The sequence below is a fragment of the Hemitrygon akajei genome, chromosome 1 (genome assembly GCF_048418815.1).
Source record: "Hemitrygon akajei chromosome 1, sHemAka1.3, whole genome shotgun sequence".
NCBI classification, from domain to species: domain Eukaryota; kingdom Metazoa; phylum Chordata; class Chondrichthyes; order Myliobatiformes; family Dasyatidae; genus Hemitrygon; species Hemitrygon akajei.
Window position 1 is genome coordinate 130,939,772 of NC_133124.1, and position 9,755 is coordinate 130,949,526.

Here is a 9,755-nt window from a genome sequence, read left to right on the forward strand (position 1 = left end):
AAAATGGAAAATAGATTCCAGCAAGCTACTTGATAATAACTGTTGAAACAGATATTGCCATAGGAAGTATTGTTACTGCATCAATTTGTGTAGTAATTGTAGTTTGGCTGTAATTTTAATTTATAATGCCAATTTACAGTAAGCAAAGTTCTGACTTGTATTAGTCTAAATCCACAATTGTATATTTTCTACATATTTTTATTTGGATTAATATGAATTTATCACTTTAGTATTATTATTTTATTTATTTGAGATGCAGCACAGTAACAAGCCCAACAAGAGAAAAAGAGCCTTGACCAGTGGCCAATCCGTTCATCAGAAGTTTCGAGCGGAGGGCATTTCAATCAGGCTTGAGTACAAAAGCAGCAGTGGGTCACTACAGTAAAGAAGAGTTTTAGCCAGTGACTAGTCGGCATTTGGGGTTGGCTACCAAGAGCAAATTATAGGAAGGCAAAGGTGGCATCATTGCAGCAGACAGTGTCAAACTTGTGATCTTGAGGCTTTAGCTCTTTGGGGTTTCAACGAAGAGAGGCTTCAGTCATGGAAAACAAAGGAAAGAAAAGCTAAAGGTTAAGTTGCATTTTTCTCCTACCCTTTATATCTGCCTTATGACAGCGGAACAGCACGCGGAGCTCCTAGTAAGAGACGCCTTCGTCACGGGGATCAGGTCAATGTACATGCGCCAGCGGCTGCTGGAACACGCCGATCTTAACTTACGTTTGACGATTGAGCTGGCCGACACGCTGGAGGCCGCTCTGCACAATGCTGACATTCTCCAGACATGCGATCTCCCGCCGACCTCATGGACGCTGCAGACCCCGCAACCCGCCGGCAAATCGACCACAGCTGCTGCCAGTCGCGAGTCCCTGAAGACCCCGCAACCCGCCAGCGAATCAACCTCATATAGAAAGCTAGTTACACCCAAGTTGCAGGACACAGGAAACTGGGTGACAATCAGAAAGGGGAAAGGGATTAAGGACCCAGTGCAGAGTACCTCTGTGGCCATCCCCCTCAACAACATGTATATCACTTGGGATACTGTTGGGTCAATGACCTAACAGAGAAAAGTCACAGTGGTTGGGTCTCTGATGCTGAGTCTGCCTCTGAATCAGAAGGGAAGAGGGGGAGAAGAGGCACACTGTGATGATAGGCAATCCTTTAGTCAGGGGAAGGGACAGGAGCTTCTGTGGATGAGAACAAGATTCCCAGATGGTATTTTGCCTCCTCGGTACCAGGGCCCAGGATATCTCAGATCAAGTCCTCAGCATTCTTAAGTGGAGGGGTGAATGGCCAGAAGTCGTGGTCCATTAGATACCAATGACACGGGTAGGATGAGTGACAATGTTCTGCAGAGGGAGTTCAGGGGGTTAGGTGCTTAGTTAAATGAAAAGACCTCCAGGGTAGTGATCTCAGGATTGCTACCCATGTCACATGCTAGTGAGGCCACAACTAGGACGATTATACAGACTAAGGAGTTATGGCTAAGGAGTTGGTGTAGGAGGGAGGGCATAATACTTATGGATCATAGGGCTCTCTTCCAGGGAAGGTGGGACCAGTACAGAAGGGATGGTTTGCACCTAAACTGAATATTCTAATGAGAAGGTTTGTTAATGCTGCACGGTGGAGTTTAAACTAGAGTCGCAGAGGGATGGGAACCAGGGTGCCAGAACAGTTAGTGGAGAGGCTGTGAAGGCAGATATTGGTAAGACCTCAGCCAAAGTTAGAGATCAAAAGGTTGAGCAGGGTGCGAGCAGTGTCCTGAGCTGTGTATATTTCAATGCAAGAAGTATCATAGGAAAGGCAGATAATAGTGCTGAAAATGAGGCAGCTGGTTTACAGACAGAGGCAATGTGTAGTAAGGAGAGCCCAACGATAGTGCAAAATTGCAGTCAACAGGAAGAGTTGCAATGTAAAAGACAGACCAAATCAAAAATGGTGAATATGGGACTGAAAGTGTTATGTTTAAACCTGTACAGTATATGGAATAAAATAGAGCAACTTGCAGCACCTCCGCAGATTGGCAGGAATGATGTTGCAGACGTCACTGAATCATGGCTGAAAGAAGATTATAGCAGAGCTAAACGTTCAAGGATACACATTGTATCCAAAGGACAGGCAGGAAGACAGATATGGCAACATTGCTCTGTTGGTAAAAAATGAAATCAAATCATTAGAAAGAGGTGACATACTGTGAGAAGGTGTTGAATCATTGTTGTTAGAGCTAAGGAATTGCAAGAGTAAAAAGGCCCTGATGGGAGCTGCATACTGGTCCCCAAACAGTAGTAAGGATGTGAACTACAAATTATAATGGTAGATAGAAAATAGACAATGGACAATAGACAGTAGGTGCAGGAGTAGGCCATTCGGCCCTTTGAGCCAGCACCGCCATTCACTGTGATCATGGCTGATCATACACAATCAGTACCCCGTTTCTGCCCTCTCCCCATATCCCTTGACCCTGCTATCTATAACAGCTCTATCTAACTCTCTCTTGAATGCATCCAGAGACTTGGCCTCCACTGCCTTCTGGGGCAGAGCATTCCACATATCCACCACTCTCTGGGTGAAAAAGTTTTTCCGCATCTCTGTTCTAAATGGCCTACCCCTTATTCTTAAACTGTGGCCTTTAGTTCTGGACTCACCCATCAGCAGGAACATGCTTCCTGCCTCCAGCATGTCCAATCCCTTAATAATCTTATATGTTTCAATCAGATCCCCTCTTATCCTTCTAAATTCCAGTGTATACAAGCTCAGTTGGTCCAATCTTTCAACATATGACAGTCCCACCATTCCGGGAATTAACCTTGTGAACCTACGCTGCACTCCCTCAATAGCAAGAATGTCCTTCCTCAAATTTGGAGACCAAAACTGCACACAATACTCCAGGTGGGGTCTCACCAGGGCCCTGTACAGCTGCAGAAAGACCTCTTTACTCCTATACTCAATTCCTCCTGTTATAAAGGCCAGCATGCCATTAGCTTTCTTCACTGCCTGCTATACCTGCATGCTTGCTTTCATTGACTGATGTACAAGAACACCTAGATCTCGTGCATGCATGCTAAAAGGGCAATATTAGAATAATCATGAGGGACTTCAATATACAGATAGATTGGAGAAAATAGGCTGGAGCTGGATTCCAGGAGGGGAATGTCTAGAGTGACTTTCTATAGCAGCTCGTGGTTGAGCCCTCTAGGGGAATCAGGTATTCTGGACTGGGTGTTGTGAAATGAACCAGAATTGATTAGAGAGCTCCCTTAGGAGCAAGTGATCATAATATGATAGAATTCAGTCTGAACTTTGAGAAGGAGAAGCTAAAGTCATGTGTATGAGTACTAAAGCGGAGTAAATTGAATTACAGAGTGATGAGAGAGGAGTTGGCCAGAATTGATGGGAAAAGAACACTGATGACGGCTGAGCAGCAAATGCTGGAATTTCTGGAAACAATTCAGAAGGCATGGGATATATACATCACAGAGAGAAAGAAATATTCTAAAGGAAAGATGACACAAAGAGAAGTCAAAGCCAACATAAAATCCAAAGAGAGGTCATATAATAGACCAAAAATTAATGGGAACTCAGAGGATTGGGAAGCTTTTAAAAACCAACAGAAGGCAACTAAAAATGTCATTAAGAAGGTAAAGAGAGAACAGGAAAGTAAGCTAACCAATAATATTAAAGAGGATACCAAAAGTTTCTCCAGATAAATAAAGTGTAAAAAAAGAGGCGAGAGTGGATATTGGACCACTAGAAAACAATGTTGGAGAGGTAGTAATGGGGGGGGGGGGGCATGAAAGTAGTGGACGAACTGAGTAAGTATTTTGCATCAGTCTTCCCTGTGGAAGACACTAGCAATATGGTGGAAGTTCCAGGTCTCAGTGGTCATGAAGTGTGTGTAGTTACCATAACTAGAGAGAAGCTTCTTGGGAAACTGAAAGGTCTGAAGGTAGATAAATCATCAGGACCAGATGGTGTACACCCCAGGATTCTGAAAGAGGTGGCTGAAGAGATTGTAGAGGCATTAGTAATGATCTTTCAAACATCACTAGATTCTGAAATGGTTCCAGAAGACTGGAAAATTGCAAATGTCACTCCACTCTTCAAGAAGCGAGAGAGACAGAAGAAAGGAAACTAAAGGCCAGTTAGTCAGACCTCAGTGGTGGAAAGATGTTAGAGTTGAGTATTAAGGATGAGGTGTCAGAGTACTTGGAGGCACATGACAAAATAGGCTGTAGTCAGCATGGTTTCTCCAAAATAAAACCTGACAAATTTGTTGGAATTCTTTGAAGAAATAATAAGCAGAATAGACAAAGGGGAATTGATTGATATTGTGTACATGGATTTTTAGAAGGCATCTGACAAGGTGACACACATGACACTGCTTTACAAACAGTAAATATTCTAGCATAGATAAAGCAGTGGCTGATTAACAGGAGGCAAAGAGTGGGAATAAAGGTAACCTTTTCTACTTGGCTGTGTGACTGCTGGTGTTCCACAGAGATCTGTGTTAGGACTAATTCTTTTTATGTTATATGTCATTGATTTGGATGATGGAATTGATGGTATTATTGCAAAGTTTGCAGATGATATGAAGACAGGTGGAGGGGCAGGTAGTTTTGAGGAAGTAGAGAGGCTACACAACCACTTAGACAGATCAGGAGAATGGGCAAAGAAATGGCAGCTGGAGTACAGTGTCAGCAAGTGTATGGTCATGCACTTTGTTAGAGGAAATGAAAGGGTTGACTATTTTCTAAATAGAAAGAAAAGACAAAAATCTGGACTGCAAAGGGACTTAGGCAGGGGTCCCTAAAGGTTAATTTTTATGTTCAGTCTTTGGTGAGGCAGTCAAATGTAATGTTAGCATTCATTTCAAGAGGACTAGAATAATAAAAGCAAGGATGTAATGTCAATGCCTTATAAAGCACCTGTGAAGCCCTATTTGGAGTATTGTGAGCAGTTTTGGGCCCCTTATCTCAGAAAGGGTTTGCTGAAACTGGAGAAGTTTCACAAGAGGTTAACAAAAATGATTCCAGGATGGAATGGCCTGTCATTATGAAGAGTGTTAGATGTCTCTGAGCCTATATTCACTAGAATTCAGAAGAACGAGAGGGCGACCTCCTTGAAACCTATCAAATAGTGAAAGGGTTTGGTAGAGCGGAAGTGGAGAGGATGTTTCCTCTGATGGGAGAGTCTACGTTCAGAGGACACAGCCCAGAAGAGAGGGGCATCCTTTTAGAATGGAGATGAGGAGGAATCTCTTTAGCCATAGAGTGGTGAATCTGTGGAATTCTTTGCCATGGGCAACTGTGGAGAGCAAGCCTTTATGTACGTTTAAGGCAGAGGTTGAAATATTCTGGTTTGGTCAGGGCATGAAGAAATATGGGGACGAGGCAGAAGATTGGGACTGGAAGGAAAATTGGATCAACCATGAAGCAAAGCAGACTCGATGAGCCAAATGGCTTAATCCAGCTCCTATGTCATGGTCATAACAAGCCTGCACCACTCAATTACACCCCTGTGACCAATTAACCTACTAACCCATACATCGTTAGAATGTGGGAGGAAACGGGAGCAGACTGAGAAAGTTCACACAATCATTGAGAGAATGTACATACCCTTTACAGACAGTGGCAGGAACTGAACCCAGATCACCAGTGCTGTAATAGTGTCTTCTAACCACTGCAGTACCAAGCCGTCCCTAAGTTTGAATAGTGCAACAGATAACTGAGAAGTTTGTTTGAACCAGCGTTTTGATTTACTTCCTGAAATGACAGCAAATTTTAGACATGACTGGCAATGCTAAGCAAAATAAATAGCAGTTTTAGCATACACAGCTCAGATTAAAAGCTGGAGACATCAGTCTTCATCTCTGCTGTTAGATTAGGGTGATGAACATTTCTCGTATCTTCCTTATAGTTTAACTTCCCTATGCTTTCTAGTATTTTTATATAATCACCGATTATATATTTAATTGTTTAGTGAATTTTTCAGCAATTACATCGTTTGCTTCTGTATTTTGCTGGAAGCTTCTTATTCTTCTGTAGCAGGTGTCAAACCACTTAAATCTAGCTATCTTATAAGTTAATTGTTATCACTGGAATTTGCGTATGAGTATGAGAAGACCATAACTACTTCACTATTTTGTGTTTTCTTGGCTCTCTCAGTGTTTTCTCTTGTTCTTCTTTGCTTTTGTAACACTTAATGAAACAATCCTTGGCAATAAGTTTTATGCCTAATTCTTGACATCTGAAGAACTTTTGGATCACAAAAGCAGCAGTATCAAACAATACTGATCTAATGCTTACCTTGAACCCGCTTAAGTATAGGAAACCTGGCATTAAGCTATGGGAAGAATAATGCCTTCTGCCTCAGCCATTTCAATCTGTGCTGGCTGAAGAGCTACACTGTGGCTTGTAAGTTTTCTTGTGGGGATGAAATTAGGGTTCAGTTGCTCAAGGAACATTATCTCCATTGAATTCTGACACTAAGACTGATTGAGAGTCTCTCATTTTGGTCTTGGCCTCTGTAGTGTATTTAATATTTCAGTAATATTTGAATAATTATAGATATATTATTTGATTCCGTGTACGTACATCTACTGATGCCTCTGGACACATCTTCAGTGATGTTCCTGGAATCATCGGGTGTTTCGGGTCTTTCAACATCATACACCCTTCTCCAGGTGACCCAGCCGGGGCGGATCAGACCCCACCTTGTGTCCAGATGGCTAGCTACACATGACTCCATGGCTCCCCTCTCTTGAGCCACAGCCATCTTGAGGCCCTCTCTGCCACATTGGTGGCTCTCCTCTTCCCCTCTCCCTCGGTGCCCAAATTGCTGAAGGCTCTGGCTAAAGAACAGGGTGCAAATCCCCTACATCCAACCTCCACTGGGAGACACCTCACTCTCCATCCAGCTGCTGACCAGTCCTGCATACTTGGAGAGCTTCCTTTCAAAGGCCTCTTCCAAGCGATCTTCCCATGGGACTGTCAGCTCCAGCAGCACCACTTGCTTGGTAGACTCAGACACAAGGACAATGTCTGGTCGCAGGGTGGTGGCTGCGATATAGTTGGGGATCTTCAGCTGCCGTTCGAGGTCCACCAACAGCTGCCAGTCCCTTGCAGAGGTCAGGATGCCTGCAGATGTTCTTTTGGTGGGTATTGGCTGCTCCCCAGCTCTGACAAAGGCAATGGCCTGCTTGTAGGGTCGGGACCACTTCGCCCACTCCACTCCTGCACTGATGGCTTCAGCGATGGTCTTCAGGACCTGATCATACCTCCATCGGTACCGTCCCTCAACAAGTGCCCTTGTGCAACTGCTGAGGATGTGCTCCAGGGTTCCTCACTTGGAACACAGTGGGCATGCTGATGACTCTGCTTTGTCCCATATATGCAGGTTTGATGGGCTTGGAAGCACATCATACACTGCCTGGATGCAGTGTGGCTTGGCTTTCCAAAGCTCAGCCCAGGTCACTTTCCTCTCAACTGCGTTCTCCCATCTTGTCCAAGCTCCCTGTTACTTCATTCCCACCACCTTGCAGGTTCTCGTTTCCTCCATTGCAGCTCTAACCTCCTCTTGAACTAGGTGGCGCCTTTCCTTCCCTCCGATGGTGTCCGCTTGGGGAGTTGGAAAGGATCCTAGCCCAGCTCTTCCTCGTGTGACCACTCCCACCAGCCTCCTGTGCTTCCTCTGCCCTCCACTTCCTGCCAGTCCTCTCTTGGATCCCTGCTCTAGCCACCTTCGGATCACTTGAGTCCCTGTACTGTACCACTTCCCTGGCTCTTGTTACCTTGAATTCCTCCTCCAGGGGTTTGAAGGGCAGTTGCAGATTGTTGTGGTGTCCACAGAGTGCGATGCTGCTCAGGCTCCTTGGCAGCCCCAGTCATCTTCTGAGGTGCTTACTGACCCTCCTCGCTAAGGTTTCAACTGTCGAGATCGGAACTGCATAGACGAGGAGGGGCCACAGGATTCTGGGAAGAATGCCACGCTGATACACCCAGGCTTTAAACTTCCCAGGTAGGCCAGACTTGTCCACAGATTTCAGCCAGCCATCCAACTCAGTGCAGGTCACCTGAATGGATGTTGTGACCCTCAGAAAGCTGTTGAAAACCTTACCTAAGCTCTTGACTGGCTTTTCTGTGATGGTTGGGATGGCTGTGCCTGCGATGCTGAACCGGAACTTGTTCTCCACCTTCCATTTCCTCAGCACTACAGATCTTGATTTGGCTGGTTTGAAACGCATCCAGACCCACTCCACCAGCTTTTCGAGCCCCTGCAGAATCCACCGGCAGCCTGGGACTGATTCTGTGGTGACTGTGAGGTTATCCATGAATGCCCTGATGGGTGGTTGTCGTTGAGCGGAATTCATTCTGGGCCCTCTGCACTCTGTTTCAGCAGACTTGGTGAGCATGTTCATGGCTAGGGAGAACAGTGTCACTGAGATAGTGCACCCTGTGATGATGCCAATCTCCACCTTGTGCCAGCTTGATGTAATTGGTCCTGAAGAGACCTTCACCCTGAAGTTGCTGTAATAATCAGCAATAAGGTCTCTGATTCAGCTGGGACGTGATATTTGGTCAGTGTGAGCTGCACCAGCTTGTGCAGAATGGAGCCATATGCATTTGCCAGGTCGAGCCAGAACACTGACAGGTTGCCCTTGTTCTCTCTGGCCTCCCCGATGAGCTGTGTCATCACACCGGTATGCTCCCCAAACAGCCCGGCCACCCTTCTGGACTGATGTATCGATATAGGTGTTCTCTGCTAGCTAGGTGCGCAGCCGATTGGAAATGGCACTGAATAAGATCTTTGCCTCGACACACAGAAGGGAGATGATGTGGAACTGGTCTATCTGGGTGGCGTTTTCCTCCTTCAAGATCCATACCCCTTCAGCCGTTCTTCACTGCTCTGGGATCTTCCCCTTTCTCCAGAAGACTCGCAGGATCTTCCACAGATGCAACAGGAGTTTGGGGCAGTTCTTGTACACTTTGTATGAGGTGCTGCTTGGTCCTGGAGCCAAGCGTGCCCTTGCTTTGAGGACAACCTCTCTGTCTTCCTTTAGCTGCAGCTCTGAGATGTCGAACTGCACATCCGGTTCAGGGGAGCCTATCAGGATGTTGCACTCTCCCAGCTCCTGCTCTCTTTCAGGATCATTGTAAAGATTCTTCAGATGTTGGTCTGTGTCTTCCTGTGAAGAGGCCAGTTTCCCACTGCGCTTCTGCCCTAGCAACTCCTCGGTGAACTTGAAGGGGTTGGCGATAAAGGCAGCACATTTTCAGGCCCTTTCATGACGCTGCCTCTGATGTCACTCTGCCCGGCGGAGGACCCTGATTTTTTTTCGTCACATGCACATCAGCGGGGCCAAGCCAATGTGCTCCTCTTCTCCTGCCTCCTTGGATTGGGACTTCAGCGCTTTCATCTCCTGCCTGATGTTGTGGATCCTCAACGCTCTTTGGTTCTTCGAGTAAAGTGTTCTGGAGCCTTTCCTCTCCTCTTCTCCGAACCGTTCAGTTGCGATGCTGACAACGATTGTTGTCATGGCTTGTAACTTCCTATTGACATCTCTCCAGAATTTGGTTGACATCTCTGTCACACTGCTTCCACAGTGAAGTCATGTCAGCCTCAGGCCATTTGATCCACCTGCTGTTAGACTTGATGTTAGAGGGATCAGTTTGCAACACTTGGAGGTTCCGGGCACTGTGGGGTGACTCCGGGCCTGGCACCTCCTTCGTCTCACCAGGTTGGACACCTGCGCTTTGTGC

At 45.8% G+C, this 9,755-nt stretch overlaps 1 pseudogene; it reads right to left on the reverse strand.

Moving 5' to 3' along the window:
• Positions 1-6,728: 6,728 nt before the first annotated feature.
• LOC140717404 (uncharacterized) lies at positions 6,729-9,547 on the reverse strand (annotated as a pseudogene).
• Positions 9,548-9,755: the final 208 nt, after the last annotated feature.